Here is a 12452-nt window from a genome sequence, read left to right on the forward strand (position 1 = left end):
AGATATTCCAGGTCATCCTTTTCAGCCAGCTGACAGCTTCCTTGTTTTGTCATTTTGTGCAGGACACAGCAGGTGACCACAAAACAGGACACACTGTCTGGATTGTACTGCAGGAAACCATCTGATTAGTCAGGGCAATGGAAAAGCATCTTCAAGGTCTCAATGGTCAACTCAGTATAGATTCATGCTAGTAGCTGGCTCTGGTTGTAGGGCCTCACGTAGGTCCGGGTACAAATGGGAATCAGGAGTTACTTTCTTAGAAGCTGGATGTTGGCCTGAAGAAGTATAGCACCTGGGAGTCCTAAAGGATAAAGAAACATACCAGCTGTCTGGGAACCGAACTGAGACTTGCAGTATACTCTTCCTGTGGTCAAAGAGCAGCTGGATGTTCAGTGAGTGAAAGCCTTTACTGTTCACATTTCCTGCTGGCTCGTCTCTCAGCGCCTTGAAGGTCACACTAGTGCGATTAATAATGCCCTGGACTGGGAGGAATCCATTGATGGTGGCAGACCCAAATGCCCTCTGTGCCTATGCTGGCACACCTCTCTCAAAATGAATGTATAACCTGACTCTTCACAATTAAATATCTCTGACCTGTCTGATGATGTGATGAACTTCTGAATGGGAGATGCCATCAATGTTCTTAGATGATCCTTGGAGTGACCTGAATTCAAAAAGTTCGGGGCAACAGTGTCTAGATGGTTGCAGGTAGATGGTTACCATTGGGGCACCCAGACTCAGGTCATTACGGACCAGAGCACAAAATTTGGAGACCCTCTCCCTGGGTAGGCACTGCTATCTATGGTACTAGCACTTTGTGATTTGAAGGTAGCTCACTCTGTACCCAATCACATGGGTAGCACCTTCTCTCCTTTGCAGGCGCTCTCTGTTCACTTCTGGTTGGTTCACCAGGACTTCCTCTGCTACCTAATTGATGCCAGCAGCTTCATGTCCCTCTCAAGAGTCTTTTCTCACAATGTTCACAGTTGGGACATCTTGTTGAAGTTGACATTGGTAAGGCCACACTTGGAATACTGTGTACAGTTCTGGTCACTATATTGCAGAAGGGATATTATTAAACTAGAAAGAATATAGAAAAGATTGGTGTTTGGAAAGTGACTGCTACTACATGAGTGATTGGATGGTCCAGCAGACAGACTATTGAAACAGTGCCGCTCTGTCCAATTCAATCTCCAGCTGTGGATGGAGCATTAATTCCCTAATTGGCATCAAGAATCCAACTGATGGGGCTCCCATCTCCATGGGGGACATTTAATTCCAGGACTTTGCCCATCGGATGGAAATCCAGCCCAAAATGCTGGATCTTTCAATCAGGCACTGAGTGCCTTTAAACAAGGGACATGCACCTCACATGATAAGACCCTACCCACTGCTAGCCAAATTGTTAACTTAAGGCCATTAATTGCTCACTTAAGGCCCTCAAGTGATATCTGAGTGGGAAGCTGAGCCAGACTTCATAAGACCAAGGCAGAGAGGCCCAACACATACCCCCTGAATCTGCCAAATCGAATGGCTCCCTTATCCCCAAATGTTCCTCGGAGGGTGGGGAGATGCGCGCACACACACACATACACACACACACACACACACACACACACACAAAATTCAACCCTACATTGTCAGCCATCTCTTAAGACACATCTGGAAAGGTCAAAATTCATTAAAATTATTAACAGCATCATAAATGAGGGCTTATAAAATGTTTGTCCCTACACATGGGCACACCTTTTATTTTCCGCATCCTGTCAATTTTCCCCACCCCTCCAGTGAGATCTCAACGCACAGCTCAATTTAGACCCACAGCTCCCTTGCATTTTTAATTAAGTTTAATCATGGAAATCATAGTTAGTACATCATCTTGAAACATAATATGCATAAACATTGCCTTTTCATTAATTAATGTGTTTTAAACCTATGGAGAATCTATGCTTTAAAGAGAAATAAGATTGTTTTGTAAAACATTACTTGGAAAAAATAAGATGCACCTTCATTGTGTATGTTTGGCTGAGAGCCCAGACTCTCAAAATGATTATCTAAGTGGGCATTTATTTTGATAGCTGGAGGTAACTGTTGACTTTACTTGGTTGACACCTGTCGTGGTTATAAACAGTTCTTTTTTTTGTGGTCTCTTTTGCCAACATCTCAGTGTTTACTTGAACAAGCTTAAGAGGTATAAAGTCTTTGGAGCCTCTCTGTTTTTGATACTTTAATAGTATGTCTGATTGACATTTTTACAAGGTTATCAGAACAGCAGCTTGTTTGGAATAAAATGCTTTGTAAATGGGTGTTTTTTTTAAAACAGTTTCGTACATATATTGATACAGCAGAATTCATTGGTGCTGTCCAGAATGTAGACTGGATGAATAATCATGGAAGGCCATTTTTTGGCTCGGAGTGTATGAAGACTCACTGGATGCGTTGGGGGCATGTGTTGACATGGTAGGGAGAATGGAGAGGGCATGGGCAAGAATTTTTGAACAGCTCTGGTGAAGGGTCATCCAGACTCAAAACATTGGCTCTATTCACTCTCCACAGATGCTGTCAGACCTGCTGAGATTTTACGGCATTTTCTGTTTTTGTTTCAGATTCCATCATCCGCAGTATTTTGCTTTTGAATTCAAGCAAAATGTCGAGTATGTTGAAACTCTGAAATAGCAACAGAAATGCTGCGTAGACTCAGCAGATCTGGCAGTATCTGTAGAGAGAGAGACACAGTTAACATATTGAGTACATATGGCTCTTCTTCAGAGCTGAAGAGGATCTAGTAAAGCTCAATCTAGCAAACCTTTTCTGAACAGCCTCTAATGCATTTACATCTTTCCTTAAACATCCAAAACTGCACGTAATATTTAAAATGTGATCTCACCAATTCCTGTATAACTGAAGTCATGGAGAAGCTGGCCCGACTCAATAAAAATTGCAAGATGCTGGGAGATGCCTACTCCTGCAATGGAGCCAGCCAGATTGAGATTGCCATGTGTAGGCTTTTTACCTGCATGCATATAGAACAAAGAACAACCCGGCACGGGAAACAGGCCCTTTGGCCCAACGAGCCCGCGCCGCCATTTTAAAGCATTTTCCTACACGTACCTCGCCCCGTGTGTATGCGAATGGTACCCCTACTGTAGCCAGATTCAGGGGAGAATAGTGTAGGGTCAATTTGGTACACCAATCAGCCTACGAGCACATCTTTGGGGTGTGGGAGGAAACCGGAGCGCCCGGAGGAAACCCACGCAACCACAGGGAGAATGCGCAAACTCCCACAGACACAGGCCCAAATCCATGTATCTGCACAGCTAGCAGTGACAGTCACTGAGCTGTTGCGGTGCCCGTCTGCTGGTCCAGATTTAAGCACACACATCGACACGAAGTACTAGGCTACTCTCGAAACATCCAAGAGCAGCCCACGCACGACCCACTGTGTGCATGCCCCTCGTTTGACAACAAGGTGGACCGACACCTGTGGATTAAAGAGACAAAACATTAACATATACTATTACATTTCCAGTATTGACCCGAGGCTCTGTCCCTTTTTAAAACCGTCTTATATAACCCTCCATCCCTGTTTCACTCATGTGCCTATTTAAGTCAACCTTAAACAAGTCCAGAGTGCCTGCCTCCACCACCTTACTTGGTAGCGCATTCCATACCCCCACGACCCTCTGTGCGAAAAACCTTCCTCTAGTATCGAAATTATACTTCTCCCCCCTCACCCTTAGATCGTGACCTCTCGTGATAGTTGTCCCCAATCTAGGGAAAAGCCTGCCACTGTTGACTCTATCTATACCCTTCATTATTTTATACACCTCTATCAGATCCCCCCTTAACCTCCGTCTTTCTAAGGAAAAGAGCCCCAGTTTTCCCAATCTTTCCTCATAACCCAGTCCTTCCATACCAGGCAGCATATCCCATGCCAGAGATTATTTTTATCAGGATGTTGCTTGGTATGGAGGATCTTGGCTATGAGGAGAGATTGGGTAAACTAGGGTTGTTCTCCCTGGAAAGACGGAGAATGAGGGGAGACCTAATAGAGGTGTATAAAATTATGAAGGGTATAAATAGGGTGAACAGCGGGACGCTTTTTCCCAGGTTGGAGGTGACGATCACGTGGACAGTTTGTAACCTTAGATATGTAGCTCGGGGATTTACTTTACATATTTTAATGTAACTCACTTGACACACACAAAATTCTAGACTTACTCTTTCCAAATCACCATAATGCTGCTGTATTCTACAAAATAATAAAGAAGGAGCCATTTTTCACATAGCCTACTGGCAGTACTTCAGTTTTGAGAAAAGGAGGAATATTTACCCAAGAATAATGTTTTCCAAATGAAAAAAGTTATGGATACAACTTAGAAGAATCTAAACCTTAATTGTAGCGGTGAGTTTTGTCTTGCCTTTAGTGCAAATCTAGCATGAATCATTCAAAGTGAAAAATAATCTTTTAAGAAGGAGAGACCCAGTCATTTCCAATAGCTTCTTCTGACCTTGGAGAGTGTCTGGAAGTTTAAAATCAGCTGCTAATTTACACAGAGAAATAATTACCATCTAATTGACCTCATGATACCCTTCAGAGGAATTTGCTTGTGATTGCCCTTGGAATATTTCTCTTATGATGATTAGTCTTGTCATGTTAAAGGGATAGACTGCAGACACAGAGCTAATACACTGCATGGTGCTTGATATAATGTCCTTTCCCTTCTAAAATAATATATCCTTCGACTTACTGTGAGAAGTGCCGTCAGAAATCCACTTCTATAAATTTGAAAAGAATGTTGAGCTTATCTGTTCCTAGTATGAGGTCTGACTGGACTGGGTGACCACTCTCTCTATCGTGGTAATGGGTTCTGTTGGGCAGGGGTTGACCTTTGGTACAGAATTTTATCAGGGTGAGGTGGGATGGTTGCGCACAAACTGATGTTGGATTGATATTACGAAGATTGCAGAAAATGACATTAGGAATCCCTGCTGAAGGAGGGAACCAAATGAAGCTTAAAAAGGCAAAAGCAGTGAACTTGGGTGTTGATTCCCTGTTAGCACCTGAGTTCCCTATTATATCCGCAACTCGGAAGGCTAGAAGAGGTGAGTGCACGCTAGCAAGAACTTCCTCAGTGAGATTGAACAAGTAGTGACAGCTTTGATAAGTTACGCTGAAGAGCTGTAGCCAAGGCCAGGTGAGAGGTTGCTGTTGAGACTATTCTTTTTGTCAGAAAGTGTCTCCAATGCTTGACGGATGATTTCTCAGTCCTAAGATGACACTGCATTTGTCAGCACTTCACCCATCTTTCGCTGCAGTGCCCATCTGCCAGCCATCAAAGTAACTGTGTTTAAATAAATAAAAGATTGATTGGTCATGCTAAATTGACCCTAGTGTCAGGGGAATTAGTAGGTAAATGTATGGGTGACAGGAATAGGGCCTGGGTGGGATTGGGGTTGGTGCAGATTCAGTGGGCCAAATGGCCTCCTTCTGTACTGTAGGGATTCTATGACTCTATGATTCATGTTGATCTATGCCAAAAACCAACCACCCTAGTGTCCTTGGACAATTCCTGGAAGAGCTTTGACACTTCCTAGATAGTTTTGACAGCTTTGGCAACAGGACATATCTTTAACAGTTTCTGTAAAGTTCCTTGACAGTTCTTTAACAGCTTGAATTTTCCAATGGTTTTGTGTGTAAAAAGTACAAATCATGTTCACTTTTAACAATCATAAAGGGTGCTTTTACCTCTCCCAAAGAGTGTTATAATTCCCCCACTTACACCCTAGGGCCCTATCCAGTGAGATAGTTTACCTCTCAAATGGAGACTATTCAAATGCATCCACCAAGTTCAGACCTCCTCTTAACTGTTCTAATCTGCACATTCTCAATTCCACACTCCTTCCAAAAGCCCACTTCAGTGCAGGCAGCTAGTGTTTTAAATGGCCAGCTGCCTTTGTGAATGCATGAACCCTTGCCTAACTCCAGTCCAACCACCTCAATGAAGATCGGAAATCATAGAATCCCTACAGTACAGAAGGAGGCCATTTGGCCCTTTGAGTTTGCACTGACTCTCTGACAGCGTATCTTACCCAGACCCTATCCCCATAACTCCACACATTTAGCATGGCTAATCCATCTAAACTACATATCCTTGGACATGAAGGGGCAATTTAACATGGCCAGTGCACGGAACCTGCACATCCTTAGACTGTGGGAGGAAACCGGAGCACCCAGAGGAAACCTATGCAGGCACAGAGAGAATGCGCAATCTCCACAGAGGCTGGAATTGAACCTGGGTCCCTGGCACTGTGAGGCAGCAGTGATAACCACTGTGCCACTCTGCCGCCCCAGATGCTGGGTTTGAGGGCAGGTCTTAAAGATTTTCACCAGGATGTAGAAGTTGTCATGATGAAAATCTGAATCTGTGTTCCAGATCAGTGACCTTCCATCAGAAGCTTGGAAAAGTCATGTTTTGAGGAAGGAGTGGGTGGGTAAGGACAAAAGGAAGTTCTATGCACTGATGGCAACCAGTTCTCCCCTACCACCATCTTCCTTGACCCCCCTTCTATCTCTCAATCATCTTGTTCAACATCCAATACTGGATAACAGAAATTCCTTCTTATTCAATGCTAGGAATACTAAAGCCTTTGCCTTTGGTTTCCGGAATGAACCCTAGTCCCTCACCACTGGCACCATCTTTCTCCCTGGCAAGTATCTATGGTTGCACTAGACTTTTCACAGCCTCCATATCCTGAGACAAGAATCAGGTGATAATAGGGAGGTGGAAATAGACTTAGGTTGTCTTTTTCCACCTTCTTATTATCACCTGATTCTGCTCCTGCCTCAGCTCATCCGTGTTCTTGTTACCATGAGACTTGACTATTCTAGTACATGCCTGGCTGGTCTTGAGTTCTACCCTATATTAACCAGTTCATCCAAAAACCCTCTGCCCTGACTCACATCAGATGCCATTCACCCATCATTGCTATGCTCACTGGCCTACATTTGGTCCTTGTAAGGCAACACGTCAATTTTATTTTCTTCTTATAATTTGTTCATATAAGGTAGGTGTCGCTGGTTGGGCTGGCATTTACTGCCCATCCCTGAGGACATTACAGTGGCTCTGGAGTCACATATAGGCCAGACCAGGTAAGGATGACAGATTTCCTTCCCTGAAGAACACAAATGAACCAGATGAGTTTTTATGACAATTAACGATGGTTTCATTGTCATTATTAGACTTTTAATTCCAGATTTTAATTTAATTCAAATTTCATCTGCCATGGTGGGATTTGAATCGAGGTCCCTACTACATTACCCAGGTCGCTAGATTGCTAGTCCACTGACAACAGCCACTGCCTCTTGTCCTTGTGTTCAGATGCCTCCATGGCCTCTTCTCTCTCTATCTTTAGAATTTCTTTCAGCCCTCTAACACTCAGATGTCTGTGTTCCTCTAATTCTACACCCTTGTTTTGAATCACTTCGCTATTGGTGGCCCTGCCTCCAAGGCCCCAAGCTCTAGAATACTCACCCTGAGCCTTTCCACCTGACCTCTATCTCATTTTTCTCCTTTAAGGCACCCCTTATAACCATTTCTTTGATCAAGCTTATGGTCATTTGTCATAATATCTCATGTGGCTTGGTGTCAGATTTTAGTTTATAATGTTGAAGTGCCTTGGGGTGTCTTGTGTTAAAGGTGATATGTAAGTATTGTTGCTTGTTACCCAGAGTCTCACAAGCACTGTCAGTCAAAGCACGTAATTCTCACATTTCCAGTACACACTGCAGCTAACCTCAGTCCTGGCTCCTCGTTTGCTTGGGCCTCCTTTCTTTGGGCTTTCACCGTGGTCTCAGATGGAAAATTTGGAAGACAAATAGGAAGCCAGAAAGACAGACAGAACCAGCCTGTGAAATACAAGCTGAGGAAGAGAGACAAAGGATTTTTTTCTCCCCCTTGAGATCGACACATTTTTCCAAGGGTTGTTTTCGTTTTGCTTAAAAACTTTTGCAATTTCCCCATGGAATACAAGCATCAAAATACTTAATGTTTTCATCTGAAATTTATTTCTGTGCTGTGGTTATGCATCTTTGTTCAAATAGCAGATAAGAGAAATGTCAAATGAACATATGAAGTGTTTGTTGGAATCCCACCATGTAATTTTAAAACCTATGTTAGCTAATAATGCAAACCCATTTACAAATTAATTTATGTGGCTTATCTTATGCTGCTGACTGCCATCATTCTAACTCCATTTGATCCAATCGCATGTGTATCCTGCATCGTGTCTTCTTAGGGTTATTTTACAACACCTTTTCTCGGATTTTTTTTATTCCCCATGAGTTCAGGATCATATCCTTCCAAACTATCATAACAAATTATTTATACCATATGTGCTTAATCATTTTAAATTCAGACTGACTGTCTTCTATACCTGAAGATGAATGATATGTTTTGGCTTTGTGCCACCAAAGCAAGATGACACTCTGAGTGAATGGTCTGGAATTATGCATGAGGAATGATTCCTGTTCTGCATATTTAAAAGACGTATAATCTTGCACGGCACCGATTTCTATAGGATAATTTGTAGTTACAATAACTTGCATTTATATAGTGCCTTTACCACAACAAAATATCTCAAGGCACTTCAGCGAACACATTATAAAACAAAATCTAACACTGAGCCGGAGAGTAAGATGTTAAAGGTGGAGATTGGAGACATGGGTGAAAGGGTTAGCAAAGGTTTTGAAGGGGGGAAAGGGTTGTGGAGAGGCTGCAGATGGCCGAGGGTGTCCAGGAAGAAGACAGGGTGCTGGTGGAGAGAGGTGGGGCCATGGGGGAAGGTGTAGCAAAAGACATAGGAGTGAGGGAAGATGACTGCACCGGTGGGGTAAGTGGGGGTAAGGGATGAGGTTGCAGTGGGGATGGATGAGGAGTGGAGGAGGGAGTCCTGAGTGCTGGAGGAGTAGCGGTTGAGGAAGAGGTGAGGGAAGGAGTTAGAAACGCTGAACGAAGAGGGGCTTAGGGAACAGGCTCAGGGAGGCTGAAAGACTGGAGGAAGAGGATGAAGTGAGGGACAATATTGAGGTGGAGGGTAAGGGATAGGAGGGGATACTGTAGGATGGAGGGGTGGAGAGTGAGGTTTGAGGGAATGATAACGCTGGGGTTGAGGGAGATGATGGATGAAGGGTTGCTCGAAGGGAAGAGAGAATGTCAGATGGTGTCAATCTGAACCATGCATCCTTACATCATGCCTGAACCAAAAATTCAGCCCATATGCGGAACAGACACAGGTACTCCATGGGAGTGGATGGGTAGAGACATTGATCAGTGCAAGTGGACAACTAAAAGAGAACTCCAGTGGTCAGCATCGGAAAATCTTGGGACAGTGAGGTGGATGGAGGATGTATTTGCGTGAGGAAGTGCTTGCACAATGCTATGGCACAGACACTTCCCCCTCAGAATCACTCATGGTGCAGCTGAACTGCAAGTGTTGTGGGGGTGTGGGGAGGCTTCGCAAAGCCTGTAGAATGACACTGAAAGACAACACTCGTAATTTAGTGAATATATTTATATAGAATACAGTGACAGTGCTCACCCATGCAACCAGGTGCTCAAAATTCTTTATTTTTCTCAGCCTATCACTACTTCTAGATGCTGCCAGGGTTTCTGCAGCAGGAATAGAGGCAGTCTGTGGAGTTACTGGCGCTGTTGTCACTGATAAGTTCGGTGGCTGTTCTCCAAGTGCTGAGGCCATGAGGGCCCCAGCTGACCTTTGCTTTCCATTGATGGGCCAGCTGCTCCCTCTGTAGTGACAGAGTGAAGGCTGAAGGGATTCAGAGAGAGCAAACACAGGGAGATCCAATTGCTGCTGCTCCTCCTTCTAGGTGCCTAGGGTCTTGGCCTGACTCCTGGAAATGGAGGAGCACCTGGAGGGGTGCCAACTATTTAAGGGATGGCACAGTGATTAACACTGCTCTCTCACACCGCCAGGGACTCGGGTTCTATTCCAACCTTGGGTGAAAAAAAATGAGCTTGCGTATTCTCCCCGTGCCTTTTGTGAGTTTCCTCTGGGTGTTCTGGTTTCCCCTGTAGTCCAAAGAAGTGCAAGCTAGGTGGATTGGCCATGCTAAACTGCCCCTTAGGGCCCGATTTTACTATCAGGTTGCACCCGTTTTTGGGAACAAAAACTTGGTAAAGATGGGCATGAGGTGTGTGGCACAATCCTCGCCCACCTCCATGCCGATTCCCCTTTAGCAAGGCCCGAAAATGGCCAAGATCGAGACTCTGCCCGAAACAGTCGTGACGGCCATTTAAATGCATTTGCATGCATTTAAATTGACTTATTGGGCTGAATGCCCAACTTTACCGGCACTTGCCTCTTTACCACCGCTTTCACCCATTCAGAATCGGCATGAAACAGACATGCACTAGAAAAGTCCAATTCGGGCACTCCAGTTAGTGAAGAAGTAAGTGCCGAGCATCTGAGGGCTCTGTTTGAATGCGGGGGCGGGGCAGCGGCGGCGTGGTGGTCTGCTGCCACTCTGTCTAAGATCTGTCTAAGGGAGTGGGGGAGGGGGCCGCAATCAATCTGGGGGTTGGGGGGATTGTGTAGGGGGGGAGGTCAGTAATGTTGTGATGTTGGGGTCATGTCTGTGGGGGCCAGGGGGAGGCATTATTCAGCCTAGGAGCAATGTGGCGAGAAGCCGCATTCTGTATTTTTTTCTGTGCATGCACAGGTGGAGACACCGATCATAACTCAGGATTTTGGGCGCATTAAGTCCCACCTACAGGCTTCTGCAGCGCGATTCAGAATTGCTGATAATTTTTCAGGCAGAGTGTAAATGGGAGTGCCTGAGAACAGGTCTAAAAGTCAGATCTGAAACACTCCCAGTTTCAAGTTCAACCAGCACTTAGAATCAAAATGGTATAATAGGGTCCTTAATGTCTCAAGATGTGTAGTTTAGTGGGATTAACATAGTAAATATTTCGGGATGTGGGAATAGGGTGGAGGTGGGCCTGAGTGAGATGTCGGAGAGCCGGCACACAGTCAGTGGGCCAAATGGCTTCCTTTTGCACTGTAGGGATTCTAAGTTCTATGAGCATAACAGGGATAACCCTGTTATAAACTCTTCTTCGAAATAGTGCTATGATCTCTTTTACATCTACCTAACAGTTTCTCGGTTTAACATCTCATCAGAGACTCAGCACCTCCACCAGTGCAGTGCCCCCTCAGTAATAAGAGGGCATGCCTGCTTGCAATTTTGTGTTCAATTGACAGTACATTGTGTCAAGGATGGTAAAATTGCAGCTAATAGTGAAAATACCGACAGGGACAGGTAACTGTGACTACAAATACAAATTCAAAGGAAGTGGGGAAGAATAGGGAAATTGACACATTAACTGTCCAACTTGAGAAGTTATTTGTTTAGGAAAATAAGGACCAAATAAAGGAGTTGAACAAATGACAAGAGGGAAAAAGAGGAAGGGCGGGATGCACAAAAAAGTGCTCCACTTGGTGATACCTGCCATCCTGTAACATAACAGTGAAATTGTAGAAGAGTCTGTTGAATATAATCAATTGTGAACTGCAATTGTGATACAATAAAAGAGATTAAATGGTATGGAGAAGCCAAGAATTAAATGAGCAAAGTGGGTGAAGAATTGGGCTATTAGAGTTGGAAAAACTTAACTTCACTGCAGATATAAAAACACTCTGTTCACAGGAATTGGACAGCAATGACACACATTGAAAGGAACGGCTGGTGTAGAGCAAGATATGATGTAGAGATGCCGGCGTTGGACTGGGGTAAACACAGTAAGAAGTCTCACAACACCAGGTTAGAGTCCAACCAGTTTATTTGATAGTAAACCCACATGCTTTCGGAAATGGTCTTTCTTCGTCAGGTGTGTGGGGGAACACCGTTTCTGAAAGCTTGTGAGATTACTATCAAATAAACTGGTTGGACTCTAACCTGGTGTTGTGAGACTTCTTACTGTGTAGAGCAAGATAGGCAGATCTCCTTTGCAGGCCCCTTGGACTCAGTAGGGGCAATCACATCTCTCCAAAGGTCAATCCCTCTCCCGTCCTCTTGAATCAGGACTTATGACCCATCCGCGCCCCCCCCGCCCCCCCACCACCAAATTGTGTACACACTGCAGAATCACCCAAACCCAAACTTATTTGGGCTCATCTGCATGGTGGGACTGTCTGTAGTCCCACCCAGTTGCCAGTGCTTCTAATGGTGCTGGTGGGACGACAAAGCTCCTAGTCATCAAATTAGCTGGCAGCTCTCTTAAAGTGAGATTTCCTCACTTAGAAACAGCAATCTCACCATAAAACAATTAACGCAGCTCCCAGTGCTAAATTGCTGAGAGCAGCCATCCAGATTGTTGTTCAGCCCCACACCCAGCAGGGGTGGTGGGGTGATGGCACCCTTTAAGATCCAG

The 12452-nt window shown here is 44.5% G+C and overlaps 1 protein-coding gene across 1 annotated transcript in view; it reads left to right on the forward strand.

Moving 5' to 3' along the window:
- Positions 1–12452, forward strand: part of nrg2a (neuregulin 2a) — a 658989-nt gene that overhangs the window by 584393 nt on the left and 62144 nt on the right.

This window comes from Carcharhinus amblyrhynchos, chromosome 13, assembly GCF_965287045.1.
Source record: "Carcharhinus amblyrhynchos chromosome 13, sCarAmb.v2.hapA, whole genome shotgun sequence".
In the NCBI taxonomy this organism is placed as follows: Eukaryota; Metazoa; Chordata; class Chondrichthyes; order Carcharhiniformes; family Carcharhinidae; genus Carcharhinus; species Carcharhinus amblyrhynchos.